Below are 14,299 nucleotides of genomic sequence, written 5' to 3' on the forward strand. Positions count from 1 at the left end.
TTGTGTAGTTATACAACGCCAAATTCAGCACTTGTTACATATAAATGCTTTCATTTAAAAAAAGACTTTGCTTTCATTTGACACCCAATTTGACATGTTCCTATAAACTTCATGTTGGTGCTCATGGGTCCCTTTTAGATGGAAATGCCCTTATTTGAAAGCTTCAGTGGGTGCTCTGTGCTGCCTGAGGTGTTTTTACTAGAATACATACTTGGCTGACTCTTCAGTAACACGTGAGGTCTGTGATATGGAGTCACGATATGGGAAATTATGTTGACCTTCAATGATTTGCTTCCGAAGTCATGAGTAGTGTCAAATTGAACAATTGTGTAAAAATATTTCCTCTTGGTCTCCCGAATGGCACAGTGGTCTAAGGCATCGCAGGCTCTGTCACAGCCGGCCCTGACCGGCCCTGGTCGGGAGACACATGGGGCAGCGCACAATTGGCCCAGCGTCGTCCAGGTTAGGGGAGGGTTTGGCCGGCGGGGGATGTCCTTGTCCGATCGTGCACCAGCGACTACACTGCGCACGGCCCACCACAGCACGCTGACACGGTCGCCAGGTGCACTGTTTCCTCTGACACATTGGTGCGGCTGGCTTCCGGGTCAAGTGGGCATTGTGTCAAGTAGCAGTGTGGTTCGGAGGATGCACGGCTCTCGACCTTCGTCTCTACAGAGTCCGTACGGGAGTTGCAGTGATGAGACAAGACTGTAACTACCAATTGGATCCCACAAAGTTAGGGAAGAAAAATGAGTAAAAAAAGAAATGGAAAAGTAGAAAAATATATTTTTTGATGACAACACGTTCTGCCAATAACTGCCATGTTCTCATCTATACTTTGAAAAACAAAAACACCAGGGTTAAACTGACAGACTGATCGACCAGGATGATGAAATGAGATTGGGTGGGTGTTTTAAAAAACAAACACATTTGAAGCATGTGTGACACTGCTTCCTCTTAGCCCCACCCTCAGGGTCCCACTTCCTCTTTCTGAGTCTGATAGACCACAACCAAACTCTTCGCTTAGTAGTAGTCAGTTCTGGAACCTGGAGTTTTTCCTGAGCACATGACCCTGAAACATTTTAGGTCCTCATTATAGGCTACAATGAGAGCCAAGGGTTCATCCTCGCCAGCTCATTTCATCAGTTAACTCTTGTCGTCTCGTTCTCCCCAAAAATCAATCTGTCATGATTTTTCCACTCAAAAATAGTCTAACGTGGAGCTGAGTTCATATTTCCTCATCTGTTGCTTAGCTAAATGCATTAGGGGAACTCTGCAGGCCCCAATCTCAAATGAATGGACACTCACACTGTCCAATCCAATGCTACTTTGACAGGAAAAACATGCACAACATTATCAAAACCGAACAGTAGGAATAGTCGATGGGGAAATGAAGGTGGCCTACTGTATAAGGTTTAATTTATATAAGCTCTCTGCCTGAACTGGATAGACAAAATACTATATCCTTCAAAAACACACCCATACATGGTATTCACACACACATTTCTCCCAGGCCATTAAGTGTGGGTGAAGACACGCTGTAAAGACTGTCTGTCCCATCAATGTTCCTGCTCAGTACTCGGAGAGTTGTTTCTAAGGTGCTTAAAGCCATCTGATATCAGCACTTCTTGCTTTAGTGTTGAAATAATTCCTTCCTTAATGTTGATAACAGTACCTCAGCTCCCTCTTCTCCCTCATCTCTTATCTCAGTCTCAGCAGAACACTTATCTAGCAGCATTCGTATCGCTGGAAACCATACCTATTTTAATACTGCCTCATATGACACGGAGAAGCTTTATTCACATTTCTGATATGTCTTTTTGACATGTTTTCTGTCAGTGTTTTCTCTAGGCCTAATTGTGTGTGTGTGTGTGTGTTAAATCCACCAGAACCCCCCCCCCTCCATGTTTAGTGATAAAGATTTGATGTGTTGAGCAGATCCTAAGTTGGCGTTACTGTTATAGTGACTTCCATGATGGTGCCACCAGTATTAGCAGTTTAAGATATGATGCACACACACGGTTTGTTCTCTCAGTATTTCTCGTATTGAAACAATGGCCACCATCAGCAGTGGCAACTGATTTAGCTCCCAAAACATCTCACCTCTCTCTCGCTCTCTCTCCTCCACTCTATCTGGCAGGCATAGTTGCCATACTTTAAAGTGAGTAGCTCCCTGTGGTGTTGCGGGGAGAGGCGTCAGTAAGAGTGTGTGAGCGCCCAGACCTCGCCGACATTTCCTAATCTCCAAACTCATCTCCCAAACGCCTTTCATTCCAACTCTGCCAGCATTCCAACTTTTTATCCATGCCCAAAAAATGCTGTGTTGCTGGTAACTACCTCCCCAGTTCCCAACATGACTCACTTTCTCTCTTACTCATGCTTCTACACCTGTATCGCTTGCTGTTTGGGGTTTTAGGCTGGGTTTCTGTACGGCACTTTGAGATATCAGCTGATGTACGAAGGGCTATATAAATACATTTGATTTGATTTCTACTCACGTTTGAGCAGTGGTGGAGAAAGTATCCAATTGTCATACTTGAGCAAAAGAAATAGAAATAGAAAATGACTCAAGTGAAAGTCACCCAGTAAAATACTACTTGATAAAAGTCTAAAAGTATTTGGTTTTAAATATATATACTAAAGTATCAAAAGTAAAACTATAAATAATTGTAAATTATTATTACATTTATTTACAGGTTTGCCAGGGGCACATTCCAACACTCATAATTAGAAAATGAAGCAATGTGTGTTTTAATGAAACTGCCAGATCATAGGCAGTAGGGATGACCAGATATGTTCTCTTTAAGTGTGTGAATTGGGCTATTTTCCTGTCCTGCTAAGTATTGAAAATGTAACGAGTACTTTTGGGTGTCAGGGAAAATGTATGGAGTAAAAAGTAGACTTTTCTTTGGGAATGTAGTGAAGTAGTAAAAAATACTAAAATAAAATACAGAACACAAAAAATGACTTAAGTACTTTACACCACTGCGTAAGAGTGCCTACACAAATGGGCACACATGCATAGTGGCCATATTGGAATGTTCTTTTAAAGATTGCTTTCCTTATCCAACCATCCCTCCGAGGCCTCTGTTCTGGCACACCTGCAACCATGTGAAATGTGTGCTCTATTTATTCGTCTGTAAAGAATCCTGTAGAATTTAGAAGTGTGTCTGTTGTGACAATTCATTCTGTTCCCTCTATGGCCCTCTCACGAGTCTCTCTTATTGACAGCAGTGCTTCTCCCATCAGCCCAGTGGAGAGTGGAAACACGGATACACACGGCTGTTGTTAAGAAAGGCCCTCAACCCTACACAACCCCGCACTGATTAATATCTCTCAACATGCACAAGTCATCTGCAGTTCCCTCTTTCTCTCTCTAAGAGGACCTGGTGAGAGCTGAATGTCAGGCTCCTGCGTGTGCGTGTTTTTTTTATTTTTATGGGCCCGGCCTCCTCTCTACATGGGCCATTGTCAGGAGTGCAAGGCTTTGATGGGCAGACTTCCCTCCCACACATGAGCTCAGCGATTGGTCAACAGTAACCAGCAGGCAGCTGCTCCTCTAGCCAATCAGCAGGCGAGCCTGCCCTGACCCAAAATAACACTCAAACACTGAAGTCTTTATCAGGATATTAAATATGCCACAGTGTGTTTGCAAACAAGGCCTTGTTAGCACAGATGAATGTGAGACCCATGCCTTAGTCATGTTCTGTTTTTGCTCACACCCCTGATGTTGCTGTGTCTGAATATGTCCAGTGGGTTGGGATGGAAAGAGCAGAGAGGTGAGAGAAGAGAAACACAGCTGGCTCATTTTAAAGCACAACAAGCTTCCCTCTAGCAAAAGCCAACCAAAATCAGCCTGCTGGATCTCTGTCTCTCACCCTACAGCAGGGGTCTGCAACCTTTTTCATGTGGAGTGCCAATTTACAATTTATTTTAGCATTTTTATGCGCACATTTCGTGGAACAGTTATTTTTTACAATTATAATAACGTCTTTATCTCAATCAATGTCATGTGATTAATCTAAATTAAAATGATACAAATCTACTGTGCTCCATTGGCAGCTGAAGAACCCAGAGATTAGCCTAATACAGTGCATTTTGAAAGTATTCAGACCCCTTTCCCACATTTTGTCACGTTAAACAATACTAGAGGTCGACCGAGAAATGTTGCTTGTTTGTAGGTGACCAAATACTTATTTTCCACCCATAATTTGCAAATAAATTCATTAAAAATCCTACAATGTGATTTTCTGGATTTTTTTCATTTTGTCTGTCATAGTTGAAGTGTACCTATGATAAATTACAGGCCTCATCTTTTTAAGTGGGAGAACTTGCACAATTGTTGGCTGACTAAATACTTTTTTTGCCCCACTGTACATTGAAGGTTGTACAATGTAACAGGAATATTTAGATTTATGGATGCCACCCTTTAGATAAAATACCGTTCCGTAATATCACTGAAATAATAATGTTTTGTTTTCGAAATGATAGTTTCCGGATTCTACCATATTAATGACCGAAGACTCGTATTTCTATGTGTTATGTTATAATGAAGTCTATGATTTGATAGAGCAGTCTGACTGATCGATGGTAGGCAGCAGCAGGCTCGTAAGCATTCATTCAAACAGTACTTACGTACCGTTTTGCCAGCAGCTCTTCACAATGCTTCAAGCATTGCGCTGTTTATGACTTCAAGCCTATCAACTCCCGAGATTAGTGTAACCGTGTAACTGGTGTAACCAATGTGAAATGGCTAGCTAGTAAGTGGGGTGCGCGCTAATAGCGTTTCAAACGTCACTCGCTCTGAGACTTGGAGTAGTTATTCCCCTTGCTCTGCAAGGGCCACGGCTTTGTAACGATGCTTCGAGGGTGGCTGTTGTTGATGTGTTCCTGGTTCGAGCCCAGGAAAGGGCGAGAAGAGGGACGGAAGCTATACTGTTACACTGGCAATACTATATTGCCTATAAGAATAATCATCCAATAATCAAAGGTATATGAAATACAAATGGTATAGAGAGAGAGAGAGAGAGTCCTATAAATACTATATTAACTACATCCTAAAACCTCTTACCTTGGAATATTGAAGTCTCATGTTAAAAGGAAGCACCGACTTTCATTTTCTGAGCAAAGAACTGAAACGTTAGCTTTTTTACATGGCACATATTGCACTTTTAATTTCTTCAACACTTTGTTTTTGCATTATTTAAACCAAATTGAACATGTTTCATTATTTATTTGAGGCTAAATGGATTTTTATTGATGTATTTATATTAAGTTAAAATAAGTGTTCATTCAGTATTGTTGTATTTGTCATTATTACAAAAACAATTGGTTGATTTAATCGGTATCGCCTTTTTGGGCCCTCCAATAATCGGTACCGGTATTGGCGTTGATAAATCCTAATCGGTTGACCTCGACACAATACCCCATACGAAGCGTAAACAGGTTTTTAGACATTTTTGCAAATGTATTTAAAAAAAACCTGAAATATCACATTTCCATAATGACCCTTTGCTATGAGACTTGACATTTGAGCTCAGGTGCATACTTTTTTCATTGTTCATCCTTGATGTCTCTACAATTTGATTCGACTCCATCTGTGTTAAATTCAATTGATTAGTCATGATTTGGAAAGGCACACACCTGACTATATAAGGTCCCACAGTTGACAGTGCATGTCGGAGCGAAAACCAAACCATGAGGTTGAAAGAATTGTCCCTAGAGCTTCTAGACAGAAATTTGTAGAGGCACAGTTCTGGTGAAGGGTATTGCCAGCATGCCAGGGCGGATTGCAGAGGTCTTGAAAAAGAAGGGTCAACACTGCAAGTATTGACTCTTTGCATCAACTTCATGTAATTGTCAATAAAAGCTTTTGACACTTATGAAATGATTGTAATTATACTTTTAGTATTCCATAGTAACATCTGACAACAATATCTAAAGACTTTGACACAAATATACATTTTCACATTCTCAACTTTTGGCCACGACTGTACAATAAAAAAGTACGTTGTTTACTTGCTGTTTGAGGTGTGAAAATTACGTTGAGAAGCTCCACTGCTCATTAGTGGTGGTGAGTTGAGACAATCAGAAATACTACGCTCCAAACCAAGACAATTAATAAATTGACAAAACTCGTAAGTGGAATGAAACAAACCGAAATGTGTTTCTCACGAGTGTAGCATAGTTTGTGTGCTCAGCAAACAATGTGTCAATTCCGACAATGAGAACAGTAAACGACTGTTATAATAGTATATTGAATGCATTAACAAAAATGACTGTAACCAAATATTGTAGATTAGAAATGATTGGGATTAAAGGTAAATGTATTTCTCTTGCGATATGTCATGGGGAATTTATAGGCGCTAGCAATCAAAGGGCTAACAAGTCACACAATTTAAGTTATGAAACAATGAATGCGCTCGAATTGGTGTGGGAGAATGCATTCTGGAGAGAGACTCGCCTTGTGCATTTTAGCCACACTCCCCTTCTTGACGCAGTATTTTTAATAATACCCAAGACTCATTATCTTCACACATACTATAGGCCTAGGGAATACTTTAACAAACAGTGTGAAATTCAAAGCAGTAGTCAATTTTACTTATTTTATAAAATTGCTTGGCGTGCCAAGGCAAATACCCTTGCGTGCCAGCCTTGGCACATGTGCCTTACGTTGCCCATGCCTGCTCTACAGAGTGATGTGGCTGTGTCACCCTGGGGAAGATCCTGATTGGTGAAAGACCACAATCTACAACACACTGACCAACCAATCAATATGATCAACACAAAAACGGCACTGTCCACAATGGCAATGGTCCCCAGAGCCACACTCTGGAGTAAGATAGTTTGACCATCACAATTCCAACCAATAAACATTAGGATAAACATTTATCGTAAAACTAGAAGACATAACTTGATAATACTCAAAGCAGGGAATTATTGACCGGTGACAGCCCTGAGAACTTGTAGAATTGTAAACCTTGTTTAATTGATGTTGTGCTGAAAAGGTCATGACCTTTCTAGTATGAACCCATGTTCAGCATGCTGTTCCTGTGTCAGTCTACATATCCAGGACATGCATACAACAACCATGTTTTAGCCAAACCACAAAGATTCTATTTGGATATATATTTAGTGAATGCTGCTCATTAACAAAAGTATCTTATCAGGCTAGGTGAGATAAGAATGACCACAGGATGTTCAGGAAATTCTTCCCTTCTGCCAATAAGCAACTTTCCAATTTACCCTCTCACTGATTATCAATATGTGGTATTACCTTGGTTATTAGTAGTGACAGCCATAATCTAAGAGGAGTTAGCTGGCCCTGTTCTAGATCATCAAATCTGTGATGCATTGTGGGCAAATTGGAACTGAATGATTGATCTACATATAGTAATTTAAGAGTTCTTTATAATGACAGGTGCATTGTAGATCAGTCTGTTGTGACTCACCTGCGATGCCGGCTGCGATGTCGAACAAGCCCACTGTCTTCCATACACTAACAGTTTTTTGGGGTTTTGTTGTCTTGATTTGTTTTGTCTGGTCAGCCTTTTGAGTGATCACATGACCTGTGATGTTTGCAAACATGAGCCATGTGACCCAGTCAAAGGGTTGGTGTGTGTTAGTGAGTCAGTTGTTTTCCAACCTGGTTTCTGGTAAAGAGCACCTCACACTTTCTACAACTACATGAGGAAAGGGCTTTTCTCCTCTGTAGGATGAACCTGTCAGGGCCTCCATCAGAGGTTGGTACAGAGATTTAATCGGAGGGTTTGGAAAAATATGCCCCCAGGGACACAGCCTATCAGACCTGGGTGTTTCACGGTGGCCATTTTGTGCCAGAGCTTCACTCCACTTGGGCTATCATAGTGGAGAGGTGCGACGGGGGAGTGAATTCCCTCTCTTGGGTTAGGCTGTTGAGACACTGTCACCCATCTGTCCCAGACCTGATTCAGGGAACAGGATATGCTATCTTAAAGGGGCAGAATAAGAATAGGAGGTAGCTCGAAACTGCCCTTAAAGCTGCAATATGTAACTTTTTGGGCGACCTGACCAAATTCACATATATGAGTTCTAGATCTGTCTTTGAAAGCAAGCCTAACACGGAACCCAAACCGGCTGCGTGCTTGCAGCATCATGCATAAATGTATTTTGCCCCTCCCCCCACCAAACGCGATCATGACACTCAGGTTAAAATATCAAAACAAACTCTGAACTAATGACATTAATTTGGGGACAGGTTGAAAAGCATTAAACATGTATGGCAATTTGGCTTGTTAGCTTGCACTTGCTAGCTAACGTTAATTTGTCCTATTTAGCTAGCTTGCTGTTGCTAGCTAATTTTGTCCTGGGATATAAACATTGAGTTGTTTATTTTACCTGAAATGCACAAGGACCTCTACTCCGACAATTAATCCACACATAAAACGGTCAATCGATTCTAGTCATCTCTCCTCCTTCCAGGCTTTTTCATCTTTGAACTTATATGGGGATCGCATCTAAACTTTCATTATATTACCACGACAACCGGCAACAAAGTTAGTCTTTCAATCACCCATGTGGGTATAACCAATGAGTAGATGGCACGTGGGTACCTGCTTCTATAAACCAATGAGGAGATGACTTTCAGCGTGATCTGCGTCAGAAATAGGAAGGACTTCTATTTTAGCCCTTGGCGTCGCAGACGCGGGCAGTGTGGGTGCAATAATTGAATAACATGGATTTCTACATTTATTTTGCGACGCTCGCGCATGTGACGTGTCTGGTCTGGTCAACATGTAAGGAGCGGTATATCTGTTCTATGTGCTCTATTTCTATGTGTCACAAGCACAAGTTTTGATTTTGCACACCAACTTCACACAACTGAAACATTTTTTTGGGGGGGGGGTTTGTGTGTGTGGAAAATGTATTTATTTCACTGCGGTTTAGATGGTATGATGATTCTATACACTATACTTGCTTGTTTTGTGTCACAAACTGAAATTAGGTGAACTATTGGCGGACAATAGTGCACCTGTAACTACTGATACAGGGTCAGATGTTAAAGGTAGACTCGGTGAGATGACATTGCAACGTACAGCACTGCAGATATTGAGATGAGTGCAATGCAAGACTTTGTTCTCAGAGAGTATGTACACGTGTGCCTTCCACACCGATACAACGTAGTAGCTATGGCAACAATACAGACGTTTAGCCTCCTGTTTCAATGCTCTAAGGTGTTACGGAAGTTGACCCATGTATTTGCTTTGAGTCGTGTTATCATACTGTGTCTACCTTTTTAATCCACCACCCTAATGAGTTAGTATTGGGAGTAGGGTAATCTGATCCTAGATCTGATGTCAATTTATACTGAGAGTGCAGAGTGGCACCAGCAGATGGGGCTAAACTTTTCTGAACAGATTGGGGAAAAACTCCTACCTGTGTACAGGTGGAATGTGTCTTTTGCTGTCTTTCCAGCTATATCAACCCCTTCTTTAATTATTTAGACCAAGATTTCGTCTTAAAATAATCATGAGGACATGTTTGTTGTTTTCATGGTATGAGATCTACTGTGACTTAATTTATGGTTGGTCAACTGCAGCATTTCTTAAAAATGGTTTAGGGAATGATTGGTTCTGCTTCTGCACCCATGTGTTTAGGTCTCTGCAATGTCATTCCTTAGGCTGTTATCTGATGAAAAATGCCATTTATTTCCAGGTTTCAGACTACATGTTTGAACAGCACTCTGTCCTGTAACAGACAACATGATGGCCTGCCACCTTCTACTGATAACCAACTGGAGATGCCAAGCACAATAAACCTGTATTACCTGCTTGTCTTCAGGAGCTTGTGTTATCAGAGATTCTTATCGTTGTGGAAGTGTGTGTGTCAGTGGACAGGAGTCTGTGTCGAGGGCGTCAGGCTCTGTCAGAGATGAGCGGCCCCCTCTTTCGCGCGCGCGTGTGTGTGTGTGTGTGTGTGTGTGTGTGTGTGTGTGTGTGTGTGTGTGTGTGTGTGTGTGTGTGTGTGTGTGTGTGTGTGTGTGTGTGTGTGTGTGTGTGTGTGTGTGTGTGTGTGTGTGTGTGTGTGTGTGTGTGTGTGTGTGTGGAATGGATTTCCCAAGCATGGGAGCAGAGTTCTGTGGGAATTCTGTGTTTTTGGCAGGTGGCATCTGCTGCGGGGATCCGGACACTGAGTCCCCCATGGGGCGGCAGGGTAGTCTAGTGGTTAGAGCGTTGGACTAGTAACCGAAAGTTTGCAAGTTCAAACCCCTGAGCTGACAAGGTACAAATCTGTCGTTCTGCCCCTGAACAGGCAGTTAACCCACTGTTCCTAGGCCGTCATTGAAAATAAGAATTTGTTCTTAACTGACTTGCCTAGTTAAATAAAGGTGTAAAAAAATAAATGTCTCCCATAGACAGCATTCTGGTTAATTTAGGGGAAGTGAAGGAATAGAAGAGGGAACATAGTTGGCTTGAGGAGGAAGGGACAGGGACTAACCATGTCCCTGTGACTATTTTTGAGTGGAGAGGCACAGTGTCACGAGCAGAGACCATAGAGTGAGAGCGTCTATAAGAGCTCAACCAGCCTAGCAGAGTGTGTCTCTCGTTTTGTGTGTAGTAGAGGTGTCTGGGATGCAGTAACAGACAATATGTTGCTCTGAGGATTGTCCTTCTCCCTGGTAAGGATGTGGGATTACCTGTGTCGTGATCTTTTCCCTACATCTCTCTGTTTCCATCTCGCTGTGGGATTGTCTCTGTGTGGAAACGACTGGACTCTGGAATCTCCTCATGGTGCTTTGGGTCGTGAGCAGGGATGGGATATAATTTGTCACTGGGCCACTGGAAGGTTGTTTGAATACATGCTTTGTGTGGTGGGTTGTTGGGTAGACTGGCTTCATTGTATAATGGGCAACTTGCCATGCAAAATGAAAGAATCATGTTTATTATTAAAGAACTCAGTTATGAACATTCCAAACTATTACTGTTACTTCGACCAATTGCAAAATTATCTTCTAATGCCTCGTGGTGTTTTTCTGTCATTTATATGGAAATGTGGGAGTATCCACTGGTCCTCAAGGTCTTGCTGGCTGTTGTATTTTTGAGTGAAATAGCATGATGGTTGATTTGTATGGTAAAGGCCTTGCCTACAGGCTTAGTAAAGATAATTCAGATGTGGAACCTTGAGGCCAGAGAGTCCACTCATCTGCTACTGTGACAGGTTTGAATTAGTCCCTGATTTAGAGGGGAAGGATGAAAACCATGATTTATGTTGACCTGACCGTGCATAGCCCTGGTTTATGATTTGTGTGGTTGATATGGTTGAGGCCAGGCAGGCAGGTTGTTTCCCTGGCCTGCTGTAACAGAGGAAGTTGTTGCTTCACTCCTGATCTCACTAGGAGTTGTGAAATCCAAGCCCACGAGGAAGGGAAACATTGTGTTTGTGGTTGTTTTGATGATGCAGCTCTTTTGTCCATCTAAGAGTGATTTTGAATATGGATCGGGCTGCACCTCAGTGTAAAGTGTCGTTCTCTCCTGGTCTTTTCCACTGACATTAAGGACATGGACAGGGGAAAGCAACATCCTGGTAACTTGCTTACATACTTAGCTCCTCCTCTTTGCTCCCTGTGGAAAATAAGGTCTCAAAACATCCGCCATGCCGGACGGCCCTCTGCTTTCACATAACATGCTGACCATACGACTCGTGTTGCGTGTGTGAGCGTTGCAAAATACATTCACACATGTTATTCAATCATTTCTTCCAAACTGCTTGCGTGTGTCAACGGTCATCTGCTTAGCCAGGCGCTAAAATAGAACTTGGACTTCTATTTTTGATGCTTGATGTTCCCATCTCCTCATTGGTTTTTAGGAGCATATACCCATGTGGGTGATTGAAAGATGAACTGAGGTCCACACTCCAGTCCAGTTGGTGGTGGCAATGCACCTTTAAAGTTGGTTGCCAACCGCCAAATAAAGTCCACAGAAGAAAGAATATTTTTTTTACCAGAAACTAACTAGGTTTCACCTTATATCTGTGGATTCATTTTTGGAGTAGAGAACACACTATTTTGTGTGACTCAATCTACAAAGATCCCATAAAAAAGGAAATGACAACCCAATTTTTATATCCTAGGACAAATTAGCTAGCACCAGCAAGCTAGCTAGCTAAATGGCCATGAACGTTTCATGTGTTTCAACTTATCACCAAATTAATACAGTTGGTTCAGAGTTCGTTTTGATATTTCAACCTGCGTCTCCTGATTTGCATCTGATGTGGATAGACAAAATCAACATGCGAGCGATGGTGCAAGCACACGCGTACCCGGTCTAGTCAACATTCAAGTGCCGATGAAGCTCTCTGTCCGTGTCTGCTAACTCACTGACAAGGTTGTGGGCACATACGCAATTAAATTGATGTGCTGTACGCACACACCTCCACACAGTGTTTCGCATCAATTGTTTTGGAAAGTAATTTCTATTATAAGCCTGAGTATGTGTGCCATTGCCTCACAGTAGCCTATGATGCCAGACCACCTGACAAGAACAGTGACTTCTGCTACTGTGCTGTCCTACTAATATAACAAAGTACTACCTTGTTACAGCAGTGCACATCCAGGTATTACTGTAGTCTCATAGATTTTTTTTTCTCTCTGTCTGCCTGTAGTTTCCAGTCCTCTCCAGGGTGTCCAGAGATGTAGGGAGCAGTGGGAGGAGCACCCCCCCCCTTCTCACTCTCTCAGCACCACTTTACTTACAAAGAGGTACAGTAAATGTGTGTGTATGTGTGTGTGTGTGTGTGTGTGTGTGTGTGTGTGTGTGTGTGTGTGTGTGTGTGTGTGTGTGTGTGTGTGTGTGTGTGTGTGTGTGACTGTTTGCTTCTCAGTTTTTTGTCTTTGTGTTCCTCTGTGTTAACTGTATTCAGAGAGGGAGTGAAGCAGGGTGTGCCAGGGGTCATTTTCAAAAAGGGTTGCTATCCAAATGTGACTTCCCTGGTTTAATAATGGATAATTGCCATGCTGGCAATTCGATGCCATTTAATTTTGGTATCTTCATTGGGAGGAAGGATGTTTGATGTTTATTTATACTTGGCACGAAACATTTTCATGAAATTGGACATTTTTCAGCCCAATGATCTGTTAACTGTACCTAATAGACAACATCTTGGTGTCATTATACTCCTAGTAGTGTGCTTTAAAATATGGAGTATTGCTATATTCAGACGTTATTTGTCATTGAAACTATTAATATGTCAAAAGTACACTTTTTGATTTGGTTCATATTTAGACATTGTTTTAAGCAATATAATCTACATCACATTTCTAGTGGGCTCTCTACAACTTTTAAAGTTCTGATCTATTTTATGAGCACCCCCAACTCAGTGAATGGGAAAATGGATTCAAAGTCAACTCCCTTCACTGTTGGTTTGCTGCAATCCTAAAGGAGGGCTGTGATTGATTAATGATCTATATAATGTAATTTTATATGTATATCATTTATTCAACTTTGGCAGAGAGCCTACTATGGAAAGTTGTTCACTGATCATTACAGGAGGCTTGCACGTTCACTGATCATTACAGGAGGCTTGCACGTTCACTGATCATTACAGGAGGCTTGCACGTTCACTGATCATTACAGGAGGCTTGCACGTTCACTGATCATTACAGGAGGCTTGCACGTTCACTGATCATTACAGGAGGCTTGCACGTTCACTGATCATTACAGGAGGCTTGAACGTTCACTGATCATTACAGGAGGCTTGAACGTTCACTGATCATTACAGGAGGCTTGCACGTTCACTGATCATTACAGGAGGCTTGCACGTTCACTGATCATTACAGGAGGCTTGCACGTTCACTGATCATTACAGGAGGCTTGCACGTTCACTGATCATTACAGGAGGCTTGCACGTTCACTGATCATTACAGGAGGCTTGCACGTTCACTGATCATTACAGGAGGCTTGCACGTTCACTGATCATTACAGGAGGCTTGCACGTTCACTGATCATTACAGGAGGCTTGCACGTTCACTGATCATTACAGGAGGCTTGCACGTTCACTGATCATTACAGGAGGCTTGCACGTTCACTGATCATTACAGGAGGCTTGCACGTTCACTGATCATTACAGGAGGCTTGCACGTTCACTGATCATTACAGGAGGCTTGCACGTTCACTGATCATTACAGGAGGCTTGCACGTTCACTGATCATTACAGGAGGCTTGCACGTTCACTGATCATTACAGGAGGCTTGCACGCTGTAGGTCTAAAAAGGGTGTAAAAGGGCCACTTTAATTCTAATAATAATTAGTGTGGGCCATGCTGT

The 14,299-nt window shown here is 42.1% G+C and overlaps 1 protein-coding gene across 5 annotated transcripts in view; it reads left to right on the forward strand.

The window, feature by feature from the left end:
* The window catches only part of tfeb (transcription factor EB), a 118,422-nt gene that overhangs the window by 18,566 nt on the left and 85,557 nt on the right, over positions 1 to 14,299 (forward strand). For 3 of the 5 annotated variants that reach the window (XM_046342486.1, XM_046342491.1, XM_046342487.1), the window contains exon 2: positions 12,640 to 12,736. The exons of 1 other annotated variant lie outside the window; for it this stretch is intronic. The gene's annotated coding sequence lies outside the window, so the exon portion shown is untranslated. Of the gene's footprint in view, positions 1 to 10,519; positions 10,658 to 12,639; positions 12,737 to 14,299 lie in introns of those variants that run through there. One more of the 5 variants, XM_046342488.1, reaches the window with a different exon arrangement.

This window comes from Oncorhynchus gorbuscha, linkage group LG03 (genome assembly GCF_021184085.1).
Source record: "Oncorhynchus gorbuscha isolate QuinsamMale2020 ecotype Even-year linkage group LG03, OgorEven_v1.0, whole genome shotgun sequence".
Classification (NCBI taxonomy): domain Eukaryota; kingdom Metazoa; phylum Chordata; class Actinopteri; order Salmoniformes; family Salmonidae; genus Oncorhynchus; species Oncorhynchus gorbuscha.